Below are 25,551 nucleotides of genomic sequence, written 5' to 3' on the forward strand. Positions count from 1 at the left end.
GGGGCGGATGAAACCATTCTCTAAGAATTTATCCAAGTATTTTCGTAAATGTTGATTTTCAAATTCTGACAGGGCATACACACGACAATTGGGAAGTATCCCCCCTGGGACTAGATCAATTTGACAGTCATAAGATCTATGAGGAGGTAAGTTCTCTGCTTCCTTCTCATCAAATACATCTTCATAAGACGAATACTGTTTGGGCAACTGAACTTTTTTCTCTGCAGCGGTAGCTATGTAAGAATGGCGAACTTCCGATTCTTGAGTCCTTTGGAGACAATGGGGATCATTCCTACCCTGGCGGTCTGAGACCGCCAGGGTAGGGGACGGAGGAAGCACTGCCAACAGCCTGGCGGTGCTTCTGGGGCTATTCTGACCGCGGCGGTAAAGCCGAGGTCAGAAAAGGGAAGCCAGCGGTTTCCCGCCGGTTTCCCGCTGCCCCTGTGAATCCTCCACGGCGGCGCTGCAAGCAGCGCCGCCATGGGGATTCGGACCCCCTTCCCGCCAGCCTGGTTCTGGCGGTTTTTACCGCCAGAACCAGGCTGGCGGGAACGGGTGTCGTGGGGCTCCTGGGGGCCCCTGCAGTGCCCATGCCACTGGCATAGGCACTGCAGGGGCCCCCTAACAGGGCCCCACATTGATTTTCAGTGTCTGCTTGGCAGACACTGAAAATCGCAACAGGTGCAACTGTACCCGTCACACACCAGCAACTCCGCCGGCTCCATTCGGAGCCGGCTTCCTCATTGCTGGTGCTTTCCCGCTGGGCGGGCGGGCGGCCTTTTGGCGGTTGCCCGCCAGCCCGGCGTGAAAGTCAGAATGACCGCGGCGGTCTTTTGACCGCGGTACGGTCTTCTGGCGGTTCCCGCTTGGCGGGCGGGAATGAGGGCCAATGTTCTTTACATAGCACTGATGAGAACATGATCTTTCGTTCAGCCCAATTAATCTCTGGATTGTGATGAGTTATCCATGGCAAGCCAAGGATGATCCCATACTGGGGAGCATGGATCACATCAAGGATGAGTTCCTCTTTATGTTTCTTTCTTTGATTTTTACCTTCACAAATTATTGTCAAGGGGACAGTCTGAAGAGTTATCGGACCTCCAGTCAAGAGTTTTCCATCAACTGCCTGCATGGTTTCTAGAGTCTTCTTTTCAATACATGAGATCCCCCATGCACGAACCAATTGGGCGTCAACAAAGTTTCCGGTAGCCCCAGAGTCGACTAGAGCCTTCTTGAAATAGGTCTTTTTCTTGACCTGAACTCTTATTCCCAATTTTAGATGTTTGGATTGTGAAGGATCCACGGTGACACCCAAGAGCAACCCTTCTCTGCAACTTGGGTGCTTTAAATTTTTCAACTCGACTGATGCATTGGTTGCAACTTTCTGAACTGGGCCTCGCTTGCTCTTTGTTTTGATTGGACAATCTTTGGCGAAATGACCTTTCCGCCCACAATAGAGACATTGCCCATTTTTTCTGCGTAGGTCCTTTTCGTCTTTGGTCAAAGGTCTCCTGATGGTTCCAATTTCCATTGGTTCCGACGTTCTTTCTCTCGGAGTTCTTGGGTCTTTGTTATCATGAGCATGCCAAGAATGTTTTTCAGTCTTATTACGCGTTCCTTTTCGTGCATTTAAACGATGATCAAGCCTCAAGACAAGGTATATTAAATCTTGACAGTTTGCAGGTTGTGGGTCGATTTGCGCTAAGATGTCTTTTAGCTCCTCTTTGAGTCCCCTGTAAAACAAGACCGCTTGTTTTTCTTCAGGCCAGGATGTCTCAGCGACCAGCTGATTAAAGTTGGCTAAATATGACACTAAGGGGGTCATTCTGACCTCAGCGGTAAAAGTCGCGTACCGCCGGCCAGAAGGCCGCCATAACACCACGCGGCCGCGGTAAACCGCCACGGTCATTCTGACACGCAACTGGCAAACCGCCAAAAACCCGACATCCACAAAAGTCCGCCACACCAAAGGTCAGCGTGAAACTGGCGATGACCAAACCTCCACCGTCACGCCAACAGAAATACGCCCATGCCATTCCGACCCACAAATCCCCGCAGCGGTCTTTCAACCGCAGTATTCCATTGGCGGTACACACCGCCGTGCTCAAAATACACACACCTTTACAAAACACTACCACATTGGATAATTCAAAATACACACACCTGAGACACATACACACACCACTCCCACACACCCAATTAACTATAAAACACACACCCACATCACCCACAAACCCCTACGACCACAATTGCGAGTGAAGGACAGAGAGAGAGAGCACAGCATAGAGTACACCATCACACAGAGGCAAATCACAACATCACCCACACAATTTCCACGCACAAAACACCATACACCACCACACTCACCACACTCTACAACACATACACCACCCCTCACCTCATCCACACCACCCCATGGCACCCCAAAGACACCCCAGGTTCTCTGACGCAGAACTCAGGGTCATGGTGGAGGAAATAGTTTGTGTAGAGCCCCAGCTCTTCGGGGCACAGGTGCAGCACACCACCATTGCCAGGAAGATGGAGCTATGGAGCAGAATAGTGGACAGGGTCAACGCTGTGGGACAGCATCCACGCAATCGGGACGACATCAGGAAGCGGTGGAACGACCTACGGGGGAAGGTGCGTTCTATGGTATCAAGGCACAAAATCGCGGTACAGCGGACTGGCGGCGGACCCCAATCTACTTCCCCAGAATTCACAGCATGGGAGGAGGAAGTCTTGCACATCCTGCATCCTGAGGGCCTCGCAGGAGTAGGCGGAGGAATGGACTCTGGTAAGTCAAATCTTCACTACTCCATTCCCCCCACCCCACCTGCATGCCAAATCATACCCCCACCCTCACCCCCACCCCCATCACACCAACTCCCTGCAAATGGCTCACCATCACATCCCACCCATCCCAAAACCTAGCCCTGCGTGCGTCCCCAAAGCATGGACACCCATCCCCAAAGCATGCCCACTGCACACACCCATCACCCCCACAAACCACCGTCACAAAAGCCCCCACAAGGGAATGCCAGCACTGGGGGACATGGCCACCCACCCATTACACGAAATGCCACACACAGAAGCAATAACCATACTCTTATACCCCTGCAGGACCCGAACGCCACCACGCCGCCACGGAGGGTCCAGAGATGTCCATCCCACCCCCAGAAGAGGCCCCCAGTGATGACAGCAGCTCTGTCTCCCTGGACCCTGATGACCAGCCCGGCCCATCGGGGACCTCGGGACAGTCGGTTCCCCACAGACAACCACAGGCTACACCAGACCTAACCCCCTCTGGGAACACCAGCACAGCTCCCACCCAGCGGGCCCATGCCTCTGTCTCCAGGACACGTCAATCAGCGGTGTGTCCACCACTACAGGGCACACAGGTTGACCCACCACCCCAACAACAACAGGGACCTGGGGGCAGTGGTAGTGGGCACACCGTCCAGGGGACAGAGGCTCACGGAAACAGGGGAACTGGGAGGGCTGCTGTGCGACAGGGGGGGGACAGGCCCAGGGAACCGACTCTCCAAGAGGCCCTCTCCTCCATCATGGGAGCATACCACCACTCCCAGGAGACGATGGCTACGGTACTGGCCAGGTTCCAGGAGATCCAGGTCATGCAGGAGCAACAGTACATGGGGTTCAGAGAGGAACTGAGGAACATTAGTTCCGCAATGGGGACCATCGTCGTGGCCCTAACCCAGATAGTCACCACATTGCGGGACCATGTGGCACCAAAAAGGGCCCCTGTCACTAGCCTGGACCAGGAACAGCCTACCACCTCCGCCGGCGCTAGTGGACAGGAGGCCCCCACACAATGACAGGCCACCAGAACCCCACCTCCTGCAGAAGAAGAAGTACCCCGCAAGCGGAACCTGAGATCTCACAAGAAGACAGAGTAGGATTGCAAGACCCCCGCCAGCAAACGATACCCCCTGATGTCATCCCACTGTCCCACATTGTCACCCTGTCCAACCTTGAACTGCCCCTGCTCCATCCTTCCACAGGCATATGGACAATGCACCTGTGCGACTGAGAACTGGACTCTGCCATGGACATTACTCCACCATCACCCATCCCCGTTTTACAATCATGTTCCTTAAATTTAGCACTTGAATTAAATCACTTCTTGCACTAAAAAAATCTGGAGTCTGCTTGTATTTTGAACAAATGTATTAGACATAACGGTGCCAAAATGTTCAGTTACATTGTGATGACAACATACCACTGTCACACAGCTGTAGTCCATGGGCAAACAAAGCAGAGGTCACGCAGTGGGGCCCACAGCTCTGAAAACGGAAGGGAAAGTCACAACTCAGTTAACAGGAACTGGGGGGGAACTCAGACAGTAGAGAGGCAGGAGACTTTAAGTAAATGTAAAATGGCGTGGTTGATTCGTACCTGTGTGCTACTGAAAATACTGTTGTATCACTGTGTCCCTGTTGTCTGTGTCGTCCCCGTCGTCCTCCTCCTCTTCACTCTCCACAGGCTCCAAAGCTGCTACAACACCACCATCTGGACCATCCTCCTGCAGGAAAGGCACCTGGCGTCGCAAAGCCAGGTTGTGAAGCATACAGCAGGCCACGATGATATGGCACACCTTCTTTGGTGAGTACATTAGGGATCCCCCTGTCATATGCAGGCACCTAAACCTGGCCTTCAGGAGGCCAAAGGTTCTTTCTATAATCCTCCTAGTTCGCCCATGGGCCTCATTGTAACGTTCCTCTGCCCTTGTCCTGGGATTCCTCACTGGGGTCAGTAGCCACGACAGGTTGGGGTAACCAGAGTCACCTATTAGCCACACACGGTGTCTCTGTAGCTGTTCCATCACATAAGGGATGCTGCTATTTCGCATGATGTACGCGTCATGCACTGACCCAGGGAACTTGGCATTTACATGGGAGATGTACTGGTCAGCCAAACAGACCACCTGGACATTCATAGAATGATAACTTTTTCTGTTCCTGTACACCTGCTCACTTCCACTGGGGGGAACCAAGGCCACATGGGTCCCATCAATGGCACCAATGATGTTGGGGATATGTCCAAGGGCATAGAAATCACCCTTCACTGTAGGCAAATCTCCCACCTCAGGGAAAACAATGTAGCTCCGCATGTATTTCATCAGGGCAGACAACACTCTGGACAAAACCTTAGAAAACATAGGCTGAGACATCCCTGATGATATGGCCACTGTTGTTTGGAATGATCCACTTGCCAAAAAATGGAGTACTGACAGAACCTGCACCAGAGGGGGAATCCCTGTGGGTTGGCGAATGGGGGACATCAGGTCTGGCTCCAGCTGGGCACACAGTTCCTGTATAGTTGCTCGGTCAAGTCTGTATGTAAGTATGACATGTCTTTCTTCCATTGTCGACAGGTCCACCAGCGGTCTGTACACGGGAGGATTCCTCCATCTCCTCGCAAGTCCCAGTGGACGGTGCCTAGGAAGGACAACATGGAGCACAGAGTCAATCAACCCACAGGTACGTAACCACGGCTTGCACATCACACGATTCGCTATGCATTGAATGGCTTGTATGAGTGGCAATGCAAGGCCTAGGCCTGTGTGACGCCGTAGAAAATTCAGCCTTGTGGGCCCTTAAAATGGCGGCTGCCTGACCTGTGAAGTGTGACAATGGGATGTGAGGTCAATGCGCTGGCGTGGCACACCGTGGCGGTAGGCGGTCGAAGACCGCAGCGCAAAGCAGCATTGGTTAACATTGAACCCTATGGGTCTCAGGAGCCAATGACGATGTCCGCAGGCGTGACCGCCATTTTCTACTTGCTTAATCACTCGAGACCTGATCATCCACAGGAGAGGACCTATACTGCAAGTGCTGCTGTGAACTCTGGAAGAGACAATGGTTGCTGCGACTGGGGAAAGAGCCCCTGCCTTCACATCTGAGGAATTGGATAAACTTGTTGATGGGGTCCTCCCCCAGTATGCGCTACGCGAATGAGGAGTGCAACGCACGACAGATGAGAGCATGTGCCACATGGCAAGGTTGGGGAGGGGGGGCCGCGCACATCGACCATGCAGAAAAGTGATGATATTTATTTTTCAACCCTGTACATGTCACATAGGTCAGCGCCCATCAAAAGATCGACATTTGGCGTGCCATCGCCAAGGACGTCCGGGCCCTGGGGGTCCACAACAGATGGGGCACCCACTGCCGCAAGAGGTGGGAGGACATCCGCCGCGGGAGCAGAAAGACCGCCAAGGCTCTGCTGGGGATGGCCTCCCAACGTAGGAGGGGTGCCAGTCGTCAATTGACCCCCCTGATGTCCCGGATCCTGGCGGTGGCCTACCCCGATTTGGATGGGCGCGTGAGGACATCACAGCAGACACAAGGGGGTGAGTATCAGCACATTCCGCTATATTAGCGCACAGTGGAGGCGTCTGGGTGGGGGAGGAGGGCTGTGGCTATCTCTAGGCCAGGGCGGTTTCTGTAGGCTAGGCCCCTCCGTTAGACATGGCCCTGTGCCCCCGCCCCCCACCTCTGTAGGGTGCTAAGTACAGCTATCCATGGCCCGGGCTCACCTATGTGTGCATTTGTCGTCCATAGACTTGTAGGCCAAGTCACTAGCATTGAGTAGTGTACCCCGAGTGCGAGGCGTAGTGCAGGGGGCTTCTGTGTCTGTCCTCTCCGCCAACGGTGCCGCCAATGCATGCACTCAACATGTCTTCCTTTCTTCTCCCCCCCCTTTTTTTATGGTTTTCCTGTTCATGTGTGCATTAGCATCATCAGGCGGAGGAGAAGTGGCATCGGCGCACGAGGGAGCTGCATCTCACATGGCCCCGGACGGCCCTGCAACCGACTCCGAGTTAACCAGTGAGACGGAGGGCGAGGGGGGCTCCACAACGGGGACCCGTGGAGACGTCAGCGACACCGACACGTCCTCGGAAGGGAGCGCCCTTGTGGTGGCGGCAACATCCGTGCCCACCGCAACAACAGGTACAGCCGCCACCCAGCGCACCAGCTCCGCCCTCCCAGCAGCCCCTTAGCTTCCGCCCCGTGCCCGCTCGGCCAGGAAGCCGGCCATCTCCTTCGCCCCTGGCACCTCAGGTCCTGCCCCAGTTACCCCTGCTGCCCTCAGTGCGGAGATCTTTGACCTCCTCCAGACGCTCATTGTTGGGCAGTCTACCCTTTTGAATGCCATCCAGGGGGTAGAAAGGGAGGTGCATCAGAGCAATGCATACCTGGAGGGCATTCATTCGGGTCAGGCTGCCCATCAGCGATCGTTCAACGCTCTGGCCTCAGCACTGACGGCAGCAATTGTCCCTGTGTCTAGCCTCCCCCCTCCAACTTCCTCAACCCAGTCCCACTCCCCTGTTCCTCTGCCTATCCCAGACACACCTACAGACCAGCCTGCACACACATCAACACCCAAGGGCAGCTCATCCAGACATAAGCACCACAGATCACACAAGCATTAACCCAAGCAACATCCACATGCAGACACAGCAACACCCACTGCCTCCACTGTGTCCCCCTCCTCCTCGTCTCCCTCCTCCCTCCCTGTGACATCTCCACTCACACCTGCATGCACACCACCATCAGCCAGTATGTCCATCACCACCACACCCACCAGAACAGTCCGCACATGTGCAGTCACCACCCCCACTGCCATTTACACGTCCCCTGTGTCCTCTCCCAGTGTGTCTGTCACTCCCTCTTCCAAGCGACACAAACGCCGGCAACCACCCACCCAACAGCCATCCACCTCACCACAGCCTCCAGCACAAGCACCTGCACCCAAAGACAGCACACTTGACTCTCCTACAACCACATCCTCTTCCTCCACTCCCATACCCACTGCACCTACCCTTCCCATTGCTCCTAAAAAGTTGTTCCTCTCCAAAATTAACCTCTTTGCATCACCTGACCCACCCCCTCCATCTCGTAAGAGTCCAAACAGCACCTTAGCCACCACAAGCCCTGCACCTACTAGGACCATCGTTCAGGGCTATTGGAGTCCACCAGCTCCTAGGGCAGGAACATCGGCCAGCAGCAAGGGGACAGCCAGCCCACCCCCTGGGAAAAGAACCAAAAAAGGGAAGGGCCGGCGCGACAGGCCTGAGACGGCTGCCCCCAAGGACACCACCCTTGCACCGTCACCTGGCCCATCCACAAAGGGAGGCAAGGGCCCCAGAGATTCGGCCAAGGGGGGCAAGGGCAGCAGGGCGGACAAGTCCGGCAGCAGGCGAGCTGCCCAGGAGGGCCCCACCAGCCCCATTTGGGGTGTGACGGAGGACACCCACGGGCCCAGGAGTCCAGCACAGGAGGGCCCCGCAAGCGATAGGTCGGATGGCGACTGAGAGGGAATAATTTCCCAGATCTGGTTCCCTAGGAACACAAGACAAGCACCGCTGAACAGGGCCCCGCCGTGAGAAGCACCGCTGAACAGGGCCCCGCCGTGAGAAGCACCGCTGAACAGGGCCCACCAAGAGAAGCCCCGCTGAACAGGTCCCCGCCAAGAGAAGCACCGCTGAACAGGGCCCCGCCGTGAGAAGCACCGCTGAACAGGGCCCTGCCGTGAGAAGCACCGCTGAACAGGGCCCCGCCAAGAGAAGCACCGCTGAACAGGACCCCGCCGTGAGAAGCACCGCTGAACAGGGCCCCGCCGTGAGAAGCACCGCTGAACAGGGCCCCGCCAAGAGAAGCACCGCTGAACAGGGCCCCGCCAAGAGAAGCACCGCTGAACAGGGCCCCGCCGTCTCTGCACCGCTCCGCTGGGCCCTTCCTGTCAAGCACCGCTCCGCTGGGCCCGCCGTCTCTGCACTGCTCCGCTGGGCCCCTCCTGTCAGGCACCGCTCCGCTGGGCCCTTCCTGTCAAGCACAGCTCCGCTGGGCCCCGCCGTCTCTGCACCGCTCCACTGGGCCCTTCCTGTCAAGCACTGCTCCGCTGGGCCCTTCCTGTCAAGCACCGCTCCGCTGGGCCCCGGCGTCTCTGCACCGCATCCGCTGGGCCCTTCCTGTCAAGCACCGCTCCGCCGTCTCTGCACCGCTCTGCTGGGCCCTTCCTGTCAAGCACCGCTCTGCTGGGCCCCGCCGTCTCTGCACCGCTCCGCTGGGCCCCTCCTATCAGGCACCGCTCCGCTGGGCCCTTCCTGTCAAGCACCGCTCCGCTGGGCCCCGCCGTCTCTGCACCGCTCCGCTGGGCCCTTCCTGTCAAGCGCTGCTCCGCTGGGCCCTTCCTGTCAAGCACCGCTCCGCTGGGCCCCGGCGTCTCTGCACCGCATCCGCTGGGCCCTTCCTGTCAAGCACCGCTCCGCTGGGCCCCGCCGTCTCTGCACCGCTCCGCTGGGCCCTTCCTGTCAAGCACAGCTCCGCTGGGCCCCGCCGTCTCTGCACCACTCCGCTGGGCCATTCCTGTCAAGCACCGCTCCGCTGGGCCCCGCCGTCTCTGCACCGCTCCGCTGGGCCCTTCCTGTTAAGCACCGCTCTGCTGGGCCCCGCCGTCTCTGCACCGCTCCGCTGGGCCCCTCCTGTCAGGCACCGCTCCGCTGTGCCCTTCCTGTCAAGCACCGCTCCGCTGGGCCCCGCCGTCTCTGCACCGCTCCGCTGGGCCCTTCCTGTCAAGCGCCGCTCCGCTGGGCCCTTCCTGTCAAGCACCGCTCCGCTGGGCCCCGCCGTCTCTGCACCGCTCCGCTGGGCCCTTCCTGTCAAGCACCGCTCCGCTGGGCCCTGCCGTCTCTGCACCGCTCCGCTGGGCCCTTCCTGTCAAGCACCGCTCTGCTGGGCCCCGCCGTCTCTGCACCGCTCCGCTGGGCCCCTCCTGTCAGGCACCGCTCCGCTGGGCCCTTCCTGTCAAGCACCGCTCCGCTGGGCCCCGCCGTCTCTGCACCGCTCCGCTGGGCCCTTCCTGTCAAGCACCGCTCTGCTGGGCCCCGCCGTCTCTGCACCGCTCCGCTGGGCCCCTCCTGTCAGGCACCGCTCCGCTGTGCCCTTCCTGTCAAGCACCGCTCCGCTGGGCCCCGCCGTCTCTGCACCGCTCCGCTGGGCCCTTCCTGTCAAGCACCGCTCCGCTGGGCCCCGCCGTCTCTGCACCGCTCCGCTGGGCCCTTCCTGTCAAGTACCGCTCCGCTGGGCCCCGCCGGGCCCCGCCGTCTCTGCACCGCTCCGCTGGGCCCTTCCTGTCAAGCACTGCTCCGCTGGGACCCGCCGTCTCTGCACCGCTCCGCTGGGCCCTTCCTGTCAAGCACCGCTCCGCTGGGCCCCGCTGTCTCTGCACCGCTCCGCTGAGCCCTTCCTGTCAAGCACCGCTCCGCTGGGCCCCGCCGTCTCTGCACCGCTCCGCTGGGCCCTTCCTGTCAAGCACCGCTCCACTGGGCCCTTCATCTCAAGCACCGCTGGCCCATTGGCAGTGCCGGATCTGTGTCGGGCAGGGCTTCACGAAGCACTCTGGGCACCATGCCTCCTCCATAACCAGTGGAGTCTGTAATCCACCAGATTGACTGTGGCTTTGCACTCCCCAGGATGGTACAGTGGGCAATCCACTCACTGTAGAGACTTGTGAGACTGTGGCTTTGCACTCCCCAGGATGGTACAATGGGCAATCCACCCACTGAAAAGACTTGTGGGACTGTGGCTTTGCACTCCCCAGGATGGTACAGTGGGCAATCCACCCACTGAAAATACTTGTGGGACTGTGGCTTTGCACTCCCCAGGATGGTACAGTGGGCAATCCACCCACTCTAGAGACTTGAGAGACTGTGGCTTTGCACTCCACAGGATGGTACAGTGGGCAATCCACCCACTGTAGAGACTTGAGAGACTGTGGCTTTGCACTCCCCAGGATGGTACAGTGGGCATGGAGGCCCCTCGTGGATCTGGCGTCGTGGACTCATGTGGCTGAGGTGCCCCCCCTTCCCTTCCCCCTGAGGTGCCTGTGGTTTTATTATCTGATGCCCCAGCAGTGTTCTCTCCAATGGAATCGGGTCTCGTGTGTGGGCTTTGCCCATGTGTTTATGCACATTGGCCCACGAACAATGGCATGTAGCCAATATGTGCAGGGCTTTTGGACTATGTATACATTGTTCATGTTGTGATTTGTATGTTTTAAAAATCTCATATTTCACTTAAGTTCAAATATGCTTTAATATACTTCTATTTTAATGATCATTTTATTTTGTCTTTGAATTATTCCGGGGGGGTTGGGGGGTGTAAATCTGACTTGTTGCTCTGCATTGGTGTGTGGGGATTTGGGGGGCGGTGGGGTGTCGCGTATGTGTGTGCCCGTAATCTTTTCTCCTCCTCCCTCCCCTGTGTCGTAGGTGCAGTACTCACCGTTGTCTCCTGCTGCGGCGTTCGTGCTCCTGGTAGAGGAGCAGGTAGACAATCGCTGGTAGGATGTTTAATAAGGGTTCCATGGTGTCCAGATTCCTCATGGAGTGTATAGAGGTGAGCGTTTTCCCGTTCGTGGTCTGTTTCCGCCGTGTTTTTATCGGCGGGGCTCCCGCCCCGGAAAAGGTGGCGGATTGGTGGGTCGTGATAGGGTGGGCGGTACATTGTCTGCCGCCTGTCTGTTGGCGGTGACCGCCGCGCTGTTTGTTTGCCCCGCCGTGGCGGTAGGAGTGTTAAAGTGGCGGGCTGTGTTGGCGGTTCCCGCCAGGGTCAGAATTCCATTTTTTTTACCACCTGCCTGTTGCCGGGTTGCCCGCCGCTTTAACACCGACCGCCAGGGTCGGAATGACCCCCTAAGTCCTGATTCCATTGGCGTAAGTCTAATAATTCACGATCTGCTGACTGTGTTACAGTTCTACGATTGAAAACTCTCTCAAATTCACGAACAACATTTTTCCAGTTGTACAACAGGGGACTATTTTTACGCACAAGAGGAATAGCCCAGGAAGCCCGCATCTCCAGACAGATATGACAACAAGAAAGCTACTTTAGACTGGGCATCGGGGAAAGTATGTGGTCTGCAGGTGAAGTGAAGTTCCACTTGAACCAGAAACGATTGCGCTTTCAAGGGATCACCTGTGAAGCGTTCTGGGGGAGCTAAAGGAATGGCTGAAGGAACATTGAGGGAAATGTTAGTCGGACTACCTCCAGAAGTCTGAGAAGAAGTACCTGGCCAAGACACACCTGTGGGACTTTGTTCTTTCTTCTCAACCTTATTCTGTAACTGACTCACCCTCTCAGATAGACTATTTGTCAAATCCTTTGATGATACCACTTCTGACTGGAGCTGGGTGATAGCCTTGACTAGCTCGTCCAGTGTGGCCATGCTGAGAACATACAAAAACCAGGAGGATAATAATTTGTGGGCTCACTATTCTGTCAGAGTCACCAGATTCTCGGGGTCCGTGCACCATGAAATCACACAATGTAGATTCAAGGAATAAATCATGCGACGTGTCAACTTGAAATGCTACCAAGAAAATGTCTTAGAATGGTAGCGCACAGTAACTTACATTATTTATACACGAGGAAAGAATTGCGCGTCTTGCCGATTCAAATGCCACCATACAAATGCCAAGAAATGTAGCACACAATAAACAACATGAAAAGCACTCAGGGAAAGAATCGCGCATCTTGTTGATTCAAATGCCACCATACAAATGTCAAGAAATGGTAGCGCACAATGAATAACATGAAAAAACACTAAAGGAAAGAATTGCGCGTGTTGCCGATTCGAATGCCACCATGTAAATGCCAGAAAATGATAGCGCACAATGAACAGCATGAATTACACACGAGAAGTGAATCGCGCGTTTTGCCGATTCGAATGCCACCATGTAAATGTCAAGAAAATGAACGCAATGAACAACAAAGTTAAATGCTCATGAAACGAGTCGCACGTCTTGCCAACTCGTAAAACATCATGTAAATGTCAAGAAATATCAGCGCGCAATGAACAATAATGTAATAACGAAGTCAAATCTTTATGGAATAAATTGCGCGTCCTCCCTATTTGCAAACCACTGTACAAATGTCAAAAAATGGCAGCGCACAAGTAATCTGATATTCATTTAAGAATTAAAAGCAAGATTATGAAGATTCTCAATTACGGTGTTGGGAAATGTCCAAACACTGTCTTACCGCCTGGAAACAGTGATCACCAATGAGAGATGAGTGCAGAAGACTGGAAAATCCAAATAGGCCGCCGGGACAGGAGCTCAGGAAGAAGCTGCTGCTCTGCACCGGGACCTCTGAATAGTGAGCACTGGAAGTTGGGCTGACTCTCTTTTAGAGTCTTGGCCCAGCCTAGAACCACGCCCAGGCATGTTGCAGGGAAAGTCTCCAGAAGGCCCTGGAAAGGGACCACACCCTAACACACTCTGAATGTCTGCAGCAATACATTGTAAATGTACAGTATTTATAAGCACCTTAAAAATGAATCTTTTGGATGGAATTCTGCAATGCAAAAGGTTAAACAATAACATATCATCACAATGCATAAATTACTTTATCTTGCAAGTGTTGGGTTTTTGCATTCTAGATGCCCGTAGAGCACGCACTGTCCTGGTGTTGACAGTAAGCACATATCAATGTCTGTGCACCACTAGTCCAAATATGCATGGGCGAGGCCCACACAAGCTACCTGTCCACAAACGGAGAGAACACTGCTGGGCCATCAGAGAGAAATACAACAGGCACCTCAGGGGAAGGGAAGGGGGGGCACCTCAGCCGGATGAGTGCAAAGCCAGATCCACGACGGGGCTCCATGCCCATTGATGTATCCTGGGGAGTGCAAAGCCACAGTCTCTCAAGTCTCTACAGTGGGTGGTTTGCCCACTGTACCATCCTGGGGAGTGAAAAGCCACAGTCTCACATGTCTCTACAGTGGGTGGTTTGCCCACTGTACCATCCTGGGGAGTGCAAAGCCACAGTCTCACAAGTCTCTACAGTGGTCGGTTTGCCCACTGTACCATCCTGGGGAGTGCAAAGCCAAAGTCTCTCAAGTCTCTACAGTGGTCGGTTTGCCCACTGTACCATCCTGGGGAGTGCAAAGCCACAGTCTCACAAGTCTCTACAGTGGTCGGTTTGCCCACTGTACCATCCTGGGGAGTGCAAAGCCACAGTCTCTCAAGTCTTTACAGTGGTTGGTTTGCCCACTGTACCATCCTGGGGAATGCAAAGCCACAGTCTCTCAAGTAGATAACAGCCTCCACTGGTTCTGGAGGGGGACTGGTGCCCAGAGTGCTTCATCCTGTGAAGGACAGACAGAGTGGATGGATCTCTCCACTGGTTCTGGAGGGGGACTGGTGCCCAGACTGGATTAGTCTCCCCGTGACAGTTCCTGTCCCATCACTGTCCCTGCTGCACATGGGATAACGATGCTTGATGTGGCGGCCTTTTCCTTCTTCAGCGGTGCATGCCCTGTTCAGCGGTGCATGCCCTGTTCAGCGGTGCTTTGCCATGGGGGTCTCTGGACTGCTCAGCGGTGCTTTGCCATGGCGGTCTCTGGACTGTTCAGTGGTGCACGCCCTGTTCAGCGGTGCTTTGCCATGGCGGTCTCTGGACTGTTCAGCGGTGCTTTGCCATGGCGGTCTCTGGACTGTTCAGCGGTGCTTTGCCATGGTGGTCTCTGGACTGTTCAGCGGTGCATGCCCTGTTCAGCGGTGCTTTGCCATGGCGGTGTCTGGACTGTTCAGCGGTGCTTTGCCATGGCGGTCTCTGGACAGTTCAGCGGTGCTTTGCCATGGCGGTCTCTGTACTGTTCAGTGGTGCTTTGCCATGGCGGTCTCTGGACTGTTCAGCGGTGCTTTGCCATGGCGGTCTCTGGACTGTTCAGCTGTGCTTTGCCATGGCGGTCTCTGGACTGTTCAGCGGTGCATGCCCTGTTCAGCGGTGCTTTGCCATGGCGGTCTCTGGACTGTTCAGCGGTGCTTTGCCATGGCGGTCTCTGGACTGTTCAGCGGTGCATGCCCTGTTCAGCGGTTTCTTTGCCATGGCGGTCTCTGGACTGTTCAGCGGTGCATGCCCTGTTCAGCGGTGCTTTGCCATGGCGGTCTCTGTACTGTTCAGCGGTGCTTTGCCATGGCGGTCTCTGGACTGTTCAGCGGTGCTTTGCCATGGCGGTCTCTGGACTGTTCAGCGGTGCATGCCCTGTTCAGCGGTGCTTTGCCATTGCGATCTCTGGACTGGGTATTTGTGTGTGGCATGGCGGTCTCTGAACTGGGCATTGGTGTGTGGCATGATGTTCTCTGGACTGGGCATTGGTGTGTGGAATGACGTCTCTGGACTGGGCATTGGTGTGTGGCATGACGTTCTCGGGACTGGGCATTGGTGTGTGGCATGACGGTCCCTCATTGCCCAGCGGGGCTGTGGCTGCCGGGGCCCTCCTGGGCACTGACTCCGGCGGTGGTCTCCTGACCAGTGACGATACTTGGGCCCTCGTGGGCAATGACTCCGGCGGTGGTTTCCTGACCAGTGACAATACTTGGGCCCTCCTGGGCAATGACTCCGGCGGTGGTCTCCTGACCAGTGACGATACTTGGGCCCTCCTGGGCAATGACTCCGGCGATGGTCTCCTGACCAGTGACGATACTTGGCCCTTCCTGGGCACTGACTCCAGCGGTGGCGGTGGTCTCCTGACCAGTGACGATACTTGGGCCCTCCTGGGCAATGACTCCGGCGGTGGTCTCCTGACCAGTGACGATACTTGGCCCTTCCTGGGTACTGACTCCGGCGGTAGCGGTGGTCTCCTGACCAGTGACGACGGTGCTGGTGGTGGCGTCCTGGCCGCAGGGAAGGATGCCGCCCTTCTCCGCTGTGATGCTCACACCAGGCTGTGCAGACTGCTTCTGGCCATTCCCCACGTTTGGAGGAGTCACAGCTGACTCTGCAATCCCCCTGGGACCCCTGTGAGTTGTTTTGCCTCCAGGAGTCTTCACACGGTCCCATCAGCCACTTTCCAACTTCAGAGCCTTTACAGGGGGTGGACTGCCAGTGCCTTGGCTCCGTGTCACACTGCCTGCCCTGGTGGCCGGTGCACTACACACACCTTGAACACGCACCACTGGTACTGGAGGATTTTTGGCTGAGGCGCTACGACGGGACTGATTAATTGGAGGGGGGGTGGGGGCAAAAAGGTCAACTTTGCAGAGGGACAGTTTCTGACATACACTGGGATGGGTAGCTGGAGGGGGTCTGGGAGTGGAGGAAGAGGAGGTGGTTGTAGGAGGTGTCACTTTAGGTGTTCTGGGTGCAGGTGCAGGTACTGGAAGCTGTCGTGAGGTGGATGGATGTTGGGTGTGTTGGTGCCCTCGTTCGTGTACTTTGGGAGGGGGCGTCACAGACACACTGGGAGAGGACACAGGGGACTTGTAAATGGGAGTGGAGGTGGTGATTGCAGGTGAGCGGGGTGTGGTCCTGGGTATTGTGGTGCGAGTCCTAGTGGCTGTAGATGTAGTGCATGCAGGTGAGAGTGTAGACGACAATGGGAGGGAGGAGGGAGACGACTAGGAGGGGGACACAGTGGAGGCAGTGGATGTTGCTGTGTCTGTATGTGGTCGATGCTTGTGTGAGTGCCTGTGGGTTGTGTGGTGCCTATGTTTGCCTGAGCTACTTTTGTGTGTTGAGGTGTGTGCATGCTGGTATGATGGTGTGCTTGGGATAGGCTGGGGTACAGGGGATTGGGTCTGGGTGGAGGAAGTTGGAGGGGGGAGGCTAGACACAGGGACAATGGCTGCCATCAGTGCTGAGGCCAGAGATTGCAGGGTTCGCTGAAGGACAGCCTGACCAGAATGAATGCCCTCCAGGAATGCATTACCGTGTTGCAACTCCCTTTCTACACCCTGGATGGCATTCACAATGGTAGACTACCCAACAGTGAGTGACCTGAGGAGGTCAATGGCCTCCTCACTGAGGGCAGCAGGGGTGACTGGGGCAGGGCCTGAGGTGCCTGGGGCGAAGGTGATGCCCACCCTCCTGGGTGAGTGGGCACGGGACGAACGCTGAGGGGCTGCTGGGAGGGCGGTGCTGGTAGGGGAGGTGGCAGCTGTACCTGTAGAAGTGGGGCGCACAGATGGTGCCGCCACCATAAGGGAGCTCCCATCAAGTCTGTGTCGCTGGTTGGTGATCCGGTGGCTGACGTGAAGCTCCCCTCGCCCTCCGTCCCACTGGTGCATTCTGAGTCCGTGGTGTGGCCCTCCATGGCCATGTGGGATGCAGCTCCCTCGTGCTCCGGTGCCACTGTACATCCGCCTGATGATGCTGATGCACAAAAGAACAGGGAGAGCACAAAAAGGGGGGGAAGACAGAAGAAAGACAGGTTGAGTGCATGGCATACCGCTACCGTTGGCGGACAATACAGACACAGCAGCCCCCTTCCCTACGCCGTGCTCCTGGCCTCTACAGATGCAATTTCTGGGATCTGGCCTACATGGCTATGGTGGACATCTGCACACATGGATGCCACAGGGGCATGTATACCTGTACTTGGCACTCTACTGCGGTGGGGTAGAGTGCCACATGGCCTGCATTACAGCCTAGTCTACGTATTTCTATCTGGCCTAGGTACACCCACAGCCCTCCTCCCTCAGCCAGCCACTCCCCTGCGCGCAAAGTAACCAGAATGAGGTTGTACTCACCCCCTTGTGTCATCTGTGATGCCCTCAAGCGCCCATCCAACTCAGGGTAGGCCACCGCCAGGATCCTGAACATCAGGGGGGTTGTGGTGCGACGTGCACCCCTCCCACGTTGGGAGGCCATCCCCAGCTGAGCCTCTGGCATCTTCTTGCTCCAGCGGCGAATGTCCTTCCATCTTTTCCGGCAGTGGGTGCCCGTCTCTGGTGGACCCCCAGGGTCCGGACGTCCTTGGCGATGGCACTCCAAATGTACTTCTTCTGGTGGGCGCTGACCTACATGACATGCACAAGGGAAGATGAGAAGTCATTACCAACTGCACCGTCAAAGTGAGTGTCCGCCCTCCCTACCCCAGCCATGTGGCACATTCATTCACATCCATTAATGTTCCCTGAACTCTGCCCCCTTCCCTCTTACAACCAGCCCTCTCCACCCAGGCCTAGCCCATACAACGTGCTACCTGTGTACTAACCAGTTGGTCTGGAGGACCATAGAGTAGCGTGTACTGGGGGAGGACCCCGTCTACTAGTTTCTCCAACTCCTGAGAAGTGAAGGCAGGGGCCCTTTCCCCAGACGCAGCAGCCATCGTCGCTTCCAGACCGAGGTCGCAGCAGCACTTGCAGTGTAGGTCCTCTCCTGTCGAAGATCAGGTATCTAGTGATTGAACAGATAGAAAATGGCTGTGACATCCGTGGCGGTGACGTCCGCGGCGGTGCATATCATCACCGGCGGCGCACTTGTTCATTGGCTTCTGGGACCCATAGGGTCCAATGTTAACCAATGCAGCATTGCGCCGCGGTCTACGACCGCCTACCGCGACGGTGTGCAATGGCAACGCAGTTACCCCACAATCTCAGGGGCCCACATGGCTTCATTTACTTCTGCGTCACACGTACCTAGGCCTACACTCAACACACACTCAGGAAGGGTTTTGTGTTTGGTGTCGGGTTCTGTGTAACTGTGGGTACATACCTGGAAAAATTTGGACTCTGTGGTCGCTGTTGTCCTTCCTAGGCCCCGTCATTTGGGACAATTGAGAAGATGGCGGAATCCTCCGGTGTACCGACCGCTGGTGGACCTGTTGACAATGGAGGAGTGACATTTAATCGTCACCTACAGGTTTGACCGTGCCACAATCCAGGAACTATGTACCCAGTTGGAGCCAGACATGGGGGTTATTCCAACTTTGGAGGAGGTGTTAATCCGTCCCAAAAGTGACGGAAAAGTGACGTATTTACCACCAGCCGTATTACGAGTCCATTATATCCTATGGAACTCGTAATACGGCTGGTGGTATATCCGTCACTTTACCGTCACTTTTGGGACGGATTAACACTCCTCCAAAGTTGGAATAACCCCCATGATGTCTCCAATCCGACATCCCATTGGAATCCCTCCTGACATGCAGGTGCTGTCAGTGCTCCATTTCCTTGCAAGTGGCTCTTTTCAGACAACAGTGGCCATGGCATCAGGGATGTCCCAGCCTATGTTTTCCAACATGCTGTCAAGAGTGTTGTCTGCCCTGCTGAAACACGTAAGGAGATACATCATTTTCCCTGAGGTGGAAGATTTGGCTACAGTTAAAGGTGACTTCTATGCCCTTGGACATATCCCCAACATCATAGGTGCTATTGATGGCACCCATGTAGCTCTGGTCCCCCCCCCACAAGAGTGAACAGGTGTACAGGAACCGGAAGAGTTATCATTCCATGAATGTACAGATGGTATGTTTGGCAGACCCGTACATCTCTCAGGTAAATGGTATGTTTCCTGGCTCAGTGCATGACGCCTACATCCTGCGGAATAGCAGCATCCCTGATATGATGGGTCAACTCCAGAGGCACCGTGTGTGGCTATTGAGGGACTCTGGTTACCCCAACCTGTCCTGGCTATTGACCCCAGTGAGGAATCCCAGGACCAGGGCAGAGGAACGCTACAATGAGGCCCATGGGCGGACTAGGAGGGTGATCGAACGGACCTTTGGCCTCCTGAAGGCCAGGTTCAGATGCCTCCATATGACAGGTGGTTCCCTATTCTACTCACCCAAGAAGGTGTGCCAGATCATCATCGCCTGTTCGATGCTTCACAATCTTGCTTTGCGACGCCAGGTGCCTTTTCTGCAGGAGGATGGTCCAAATGGCGGTGTTGTGGCAGCTGTGGAGCCTGTGGACTGTGATGAGGAGGAAGCTGAGGAAGAAGACAACGACAACAGGGAGTCAGTCATACAGCAATATTTCCAATGACACACAGGTGAGAAAAACTTTTTTTCACATTACATTCACTTTCACACTTCTACCTCTATCCTGTCTGTTACTTAATAGCAGTATTTGGTCACTGAGTTGTACCTTTCCATTACGGTTTCACAGGAGTGGTTACCAACGTGTGTCATCTGCCTGCATCCTTCAAGGACTTGTGATGTGTGGCATAGGTATGTTGGCTTTACAATAGTGTACGCATTTTGACACTGTCATTGATTATACAAATTAACCAACTCACAGACTGACTCCAGATTGTTTTGTGGTTCAAGGGTGTTTATTTAAGTGCTCAAAGATGCAGGGGGTTTGTAAAATGGTGATGGGGACGGTGGAGGAATGTCCATGGCAGAGTCCAGTCTATTGATCACACAGGTGCACTGCCCATATGGGCATAGGAAGTGGAGCTGGGGCAGTTTCAGTACGGACAGGGTAACAAAGTGGGACAGTGGGGGACAATCAGGGTGGTCTCATTCCATGGCGGGGGTCTTGCGATCTTGCTCTGTCCTGTTCCTGGATCTTAGGGACCGCTTGCGTGGTGGTTGTCCGTCTGCAGGGGGTGGGGTGCTGATGTGGTGGTCCTGTGGCGGGGCGTCCTGTCCACTAGCGCCGGCAGAGGTGGTGGGCAGTTCATCGTCCATGCTAGTGTCAGGGGCCCCTTGGAGTGCCACGGTGTCCCTCAAGGTCTGCTGTATGTCCTTCAGCACCCCTACGATGGTGCCCAAGGCGGAGCTGATGGTCCTGAGCTCCTCCCTGAACTCCAAATACTGGTCCTCCTGCAGGCGCTGGGTCTTCTGAAACTTGACCACGACTGTCGCCATCGTCCCCTGGGAGTGGTGGTATGCTCCCATGATGGATGAGAGGGCCTCGTGGAGAGTAGGTTCCCTTGGCCTGTCCGCCCCCTGTCGCACAGCAGCCCTCACCGTTCCCCTGTGTTCCTGTGCCACCGTCCCCTGGACTGTGTGCCCACTACCACTGCCCCCAGGTCCCTGTTGTTGTTGAGGTGGTGGGTTTTCCTGGGTTCCCTGTAGTGGTGGACACACAGCTGATTGACCTGTCCTGGGTACGGAGGTTGGGCCCACTGGGTGGGTGCTGTGCTGGTGTTACCAGAGGGTGGAAGGTCAGTGTTGGGCAGTGCCTGTGCAAGGGGAACCGACTGTCCCGAGGCCCACGATGGTCCGGGCTGGTAATAAGGATAAAGTAGGGCAGAGCTGCTATCGTCACTGTGGGCCTCTTCTGTGGGTGGAGTGGAGTTGTCTGGACCCTCCGGTGTGGTGATGGTCCTTCGTGATCCTGCAGGGGCATAAGAGCATGATTATTGCATGTGTGTGTGTCATGGTGTGCAATTGGTGGGATTGCGTGTACCCCAGTGCAAGCATTCCTGTGTGGGGGTTTGTGTGATGATGGTTAGGGGTTGTTATGGGTATGTGCAGTGAGCATGCTTTAGTGATGGGTGTCCATGCTTAGTTGTGTCATGCAGGGCTTGGTGTTGGAATGTGTGGTTTGTGTTCTTAGTACATAAGTGAGGAGTTTGGGTGATATGGGAGGGGGTGAGGGTGGGGGTGTGTGATAGCATGCAGGTAGGGTGGGGGATCTGATATTTAAGATTTGACTTACCAGTGTCCATTCCTCCACTGACTCCTCCAAGGCCCTCTGGATGCATGATGGTCAAGACATGCTCCTCCCATGTTGTAAGTTGTGGGGGAGGAGGTGGGGGTCTGCCGCCAGTCCGTTGAACCGCAATGTTGTGCCTGGAGACCGCTGACCGCACCTTCCCCCGTAGGTCATTCCATCTCTTCCTGATGTCCTCCCGATTTCTTGGATGCTGTCCCACAGCGTTGACCCTGTCGACTATTCTGTGCCATAGCTCCATCTTCCTGGCTATGGATGTGTGCTGCACCTGTGAGCCAAATAGCTGTGGCTCTACACGTAGGATTTCCTCCACCATGACCCGGAGCTCCTCCTCGGAAAAGCGGGGGTGTCTTTGGCGTGACATGGGGTGGTATGTGTGATGTGTGGGGCGGTGTCAGTGATGATGTGTGTGGTGATGTGTAGTGGTGTGTGGTGTTTTGTGCGTGGATGTTGTGTGGGTGATGGTGTTGTGTGCCTCTGTGTGGTGGGATTGTCTATTCTGTGCTGTCTCTCTGGCCTTCGTGACTAATTTTTGGTCGTAGGGGTTTGTGGGTGATGTGGGTGTGTGTTTTATATTGAATTGGGTGTGTGGGAGTGGTGTGTATATGTGTACCAGGTGTGTGTATTTAGAATTGTCCAATGTGGCGGTGTTTTGGAGATGTGTGTGTATTTTGAGCACGGCGGTGTGTACCGCAAATGGAATACCGCGGTTGAAAGACCGCTGCGTGGATTCGTGGGTCGTAATAGCATGGGCGTGTTTCTGTTGCCGTGGAGGTGGAGGTTTTGTTTTCGCCAGTTTAACACTGACCTTTGGTGTGGCGGACTTGTGTGGGTGTCTGAATTTCGGCGGATTCCGAGATGTGGGTCATAATAGCTGTGGCGGAATTCCGCGGCCGTGGCGGTGTATTGACGGTCTTCTGCACGGCGGTAAGCGGCTTTTACCACCGAGGTCGTAATGACCCCCAAATTCTGGTAACTGAAGAGGATCGATTTGCCAAGTTTCTTATAAGGCAACTATCTCGTACGTGCCCCATTTCAGCAGCTAGGCCCCCTGATAAGTGATCTTTTTCAGCCCTGCAATGTTCAAGAAAGAATGCTGAGATGTCCTCAGTGGAAGTTCCACCCTGCCTTGGGGCAGTCACTTACCTGCTGCACATTTAAGACAGGTGGTAACCAGGGCCATTCGTTCTTATCCTCCACGTCTTTCTTCCTAGACTTTCATGTTGTTAAGCCCGTTGAGCCACCCTTACTATGCAGCACTGAGTAAACTGGTTTTAAACATATTTTAGCAGTTCGAGCAGTAATGGAGGTTGGCAAAGGTGAAGGATAACAAGGACTTTTGGGTTTCAAAAGAGTTATGGCCCAGGCATCAACTTGCTGGCTTGCATTAAGTAATAAAATCGCTATTTCCTCTGTTCTCCAGATGGACACAGTCTGTTCATGTTGGCAATTGTCAGATTGCGGAAGATATGTTATTGCGAACAAGTCAGAAAGCTTTAAATGCTTCAACATGGGTATCGCTACCAGCGGCCTTAGCATATTACCTCTATTGAGGATGGCCTGTGGCCATTGCAAAGAATACTGTGGAGTTAAAACCACATTATGGCTGTCATCATCCATTATGTGAGTAGTTGCTGCTGTTGTGGGAGAGCGAAAAGGTGCACCAAAGTCATTCTTAGACATACTTTGCTCTTTTACGTTAGTCACAAGCTTGTCACAGGAGTACGATATCATAGTTGGAGGATGGCCCTTGGCACATTGTCTTGTGGATGTTTGCTATTTCATTAGTAGAGTTCTGCTTCTGCGCTTTGATGTTATATTTAGTAATACAGAGGTATCGCATGGGCTTTTTTCTACTTGGGGTTAAGGCCCTTCTAATTCTTGTGACAAAGTGTGCACATGGGATGACATACTCTGCTGAATCAGTAGGGTTCAGTCATGGGCCAGACTGTACTATTTCTTCAGCCCATTCTGTGCAATATCCTCTGAGTCTGGTGTTGATTGTGTTGAATTCAAAGTGGCCAAACAATCCCAAGATATGCAATGATCTGATCGCTCTTCATTCCCAATGTGGTTTCCTGTTTGATTCTGAGTAATAGCAGTATCAGGATGTTGCTGATCCTACAGGTGCCCGAAGATCGGATATAATTTCTTATTTTGAGCAGTTACTGCTTTTCTTGATCGTTTCTTCTGTCTTCTGCTTAGCACCAGGGCCATTGGTTCCTAGTCCTTCTGCTCTACTAAATGCAAAGTCCCCCGGGAGGGATTTATATGTGCTCATTTGGATCCTGGTTGTATTCTGAAGAAACACTGGACCAATATCGGGGTGGTTTAATGTAATTTTATCTGCTGCGCTTTCAGTCACTGATAATTTAACTGGCATTGTGTGTGCAAAGCTTTAGACTGACTTGGATTGGTTAACCTACTTATTCGTTTGAATGTCAATTAAACTATATGATGGAAGAGCGGACAAAATTAGATTATCAAAAGTTAAATGAGCAAAGACCTGGTCCAACTTAAGTTACTGTGCCTGTTTGCTGGTTTTCACATTTACCGAGCAATGTTTCTGTACCTTTGGCCCAGAGCTCTGATTTTAGATGCATTTACATTGTTCTGTGGGAAGGTTTCCATTTTTTGTTTCCACCTCACAATTTCTCCGCTCATTTAAAATGCTAGTCAGGGTGGCTGGAATTGAACTAAGGCCCATATTCATCATTTTTAGCGCCGGCAATGGTCTACAATTGTAGACTGTATTATCTCTATTTCTGAGATTATATCTATTCTGAGGGGTCTCCGTATGCGGAGATTCTCCCCTTTCTTTTTTAGGTGTTTATTGTTTTTTATCCAAGCGTTTTTTAGAACCCTCAGCAGCTTGCTTGGTAGAATCTTTATTATCTTTAGCCTGAAATTGTGGTTTTGTAGGTCTGGACCCCAGACTATCTCGACCAATACTAGAGTAGGTCTCCGCGATAATCTTTGGCAGCTTACGTTCTTGAACCTGTGGAGGAATGTCCCAGAGCCGCATGTTCACCGCTAGTGCAACTGCTTCCCCTTTAAAGTTACTTAATATTATTGAAGATACAGTGGGAAAATTGCGCATAAGTTGCATCCCCAAGTCCAGGGCCGGGCATCTTGAATTTGTTTCAACACTTCCGTTAAATTGGCAAGTGTCGGTGTTCCATGCTCGGTAGTATAGAGCTTGGCAAATACCGCGCCCCAAGTATTGCAGTTATCTACTGTGGGAACCATCCCAAATGGCAATCACATAGTTAATATTCTATGCTTATCCGGAGGTCCCGTATGGGGAAATATTGCTTCCAGTGCATTTATTTTTTGAGCTAACCAAAACGGAATCTCTTATCATTCGGCGGGTACTTAATCCATGATTGATTGTACAGTCTCAGGATTAATGCCTGGTGTTAGTGAATGTGGTTGCGCTAGAGCAATGTGCACTCAGGGCTGGTCTCATATTGACTGCAATTGCTACCTGTTGTGGGTTTGCCATAATGAATGGTGAGTTTTGTTCAGAGATAAGCACACCAAATAGGGATTATCCTTTTAGATTTCAAGATTGAACAATCTACAGCGTTAGTTAGGTACTCCCTACTTAGCTGAGGAGGAAAATCCTCAATATCACAGATGTCTCCCTATATAGTACTGAGGTGTACGTAGTGAGACAGAGATACTCAAGAGGACCCGAAAATTAGAGCCTGACCTAACATTGGGTGCCATATCGGGTACGCTCTCATTATCCTAATGAGACTACTGGATATGGAGGAGAATCTCTTGCACTGTGGGGGACTGAGTGTGAACCCACTCCAGGTGACACCTGTCGGCCTAATCCAGATTTTGTTCCGGCTACTTAGTTGTGCCTCATCTCAACCCTAGAGCAGGGATGATTGGGCAAATGAGCGCATGACACAATAGACTCCTCAGGTAAATCGTGGTCACTCAGATCTCATCCGTTTCTCTCAGTTACATTAGTCTCACATATACAAGGACAATCAGAGGCAGAATAGAATTCAATAAGGTTTTATTGAAGTAACTGCATCTTAGATAATACAGCATGTCCTGCAATAACTAGGACGATGAAGCATGACATGATTAGA

This window comes from Pleurodeles waltl, chromosome 2_1 (assembly GCF_031143425.1).
Source record: "Pleurodeles waltl isolate 20211129_DDA chromosome 2_1, aPleWal1.hap1.20221129, whole genome shotgun sequence".
NCBI classification, from domain to species: Eukaryota; Metazoa; Chordata; class Amphibia; order Caudata; family Salamandridae; genus Pleurodeles; species Pleurodeles waltl.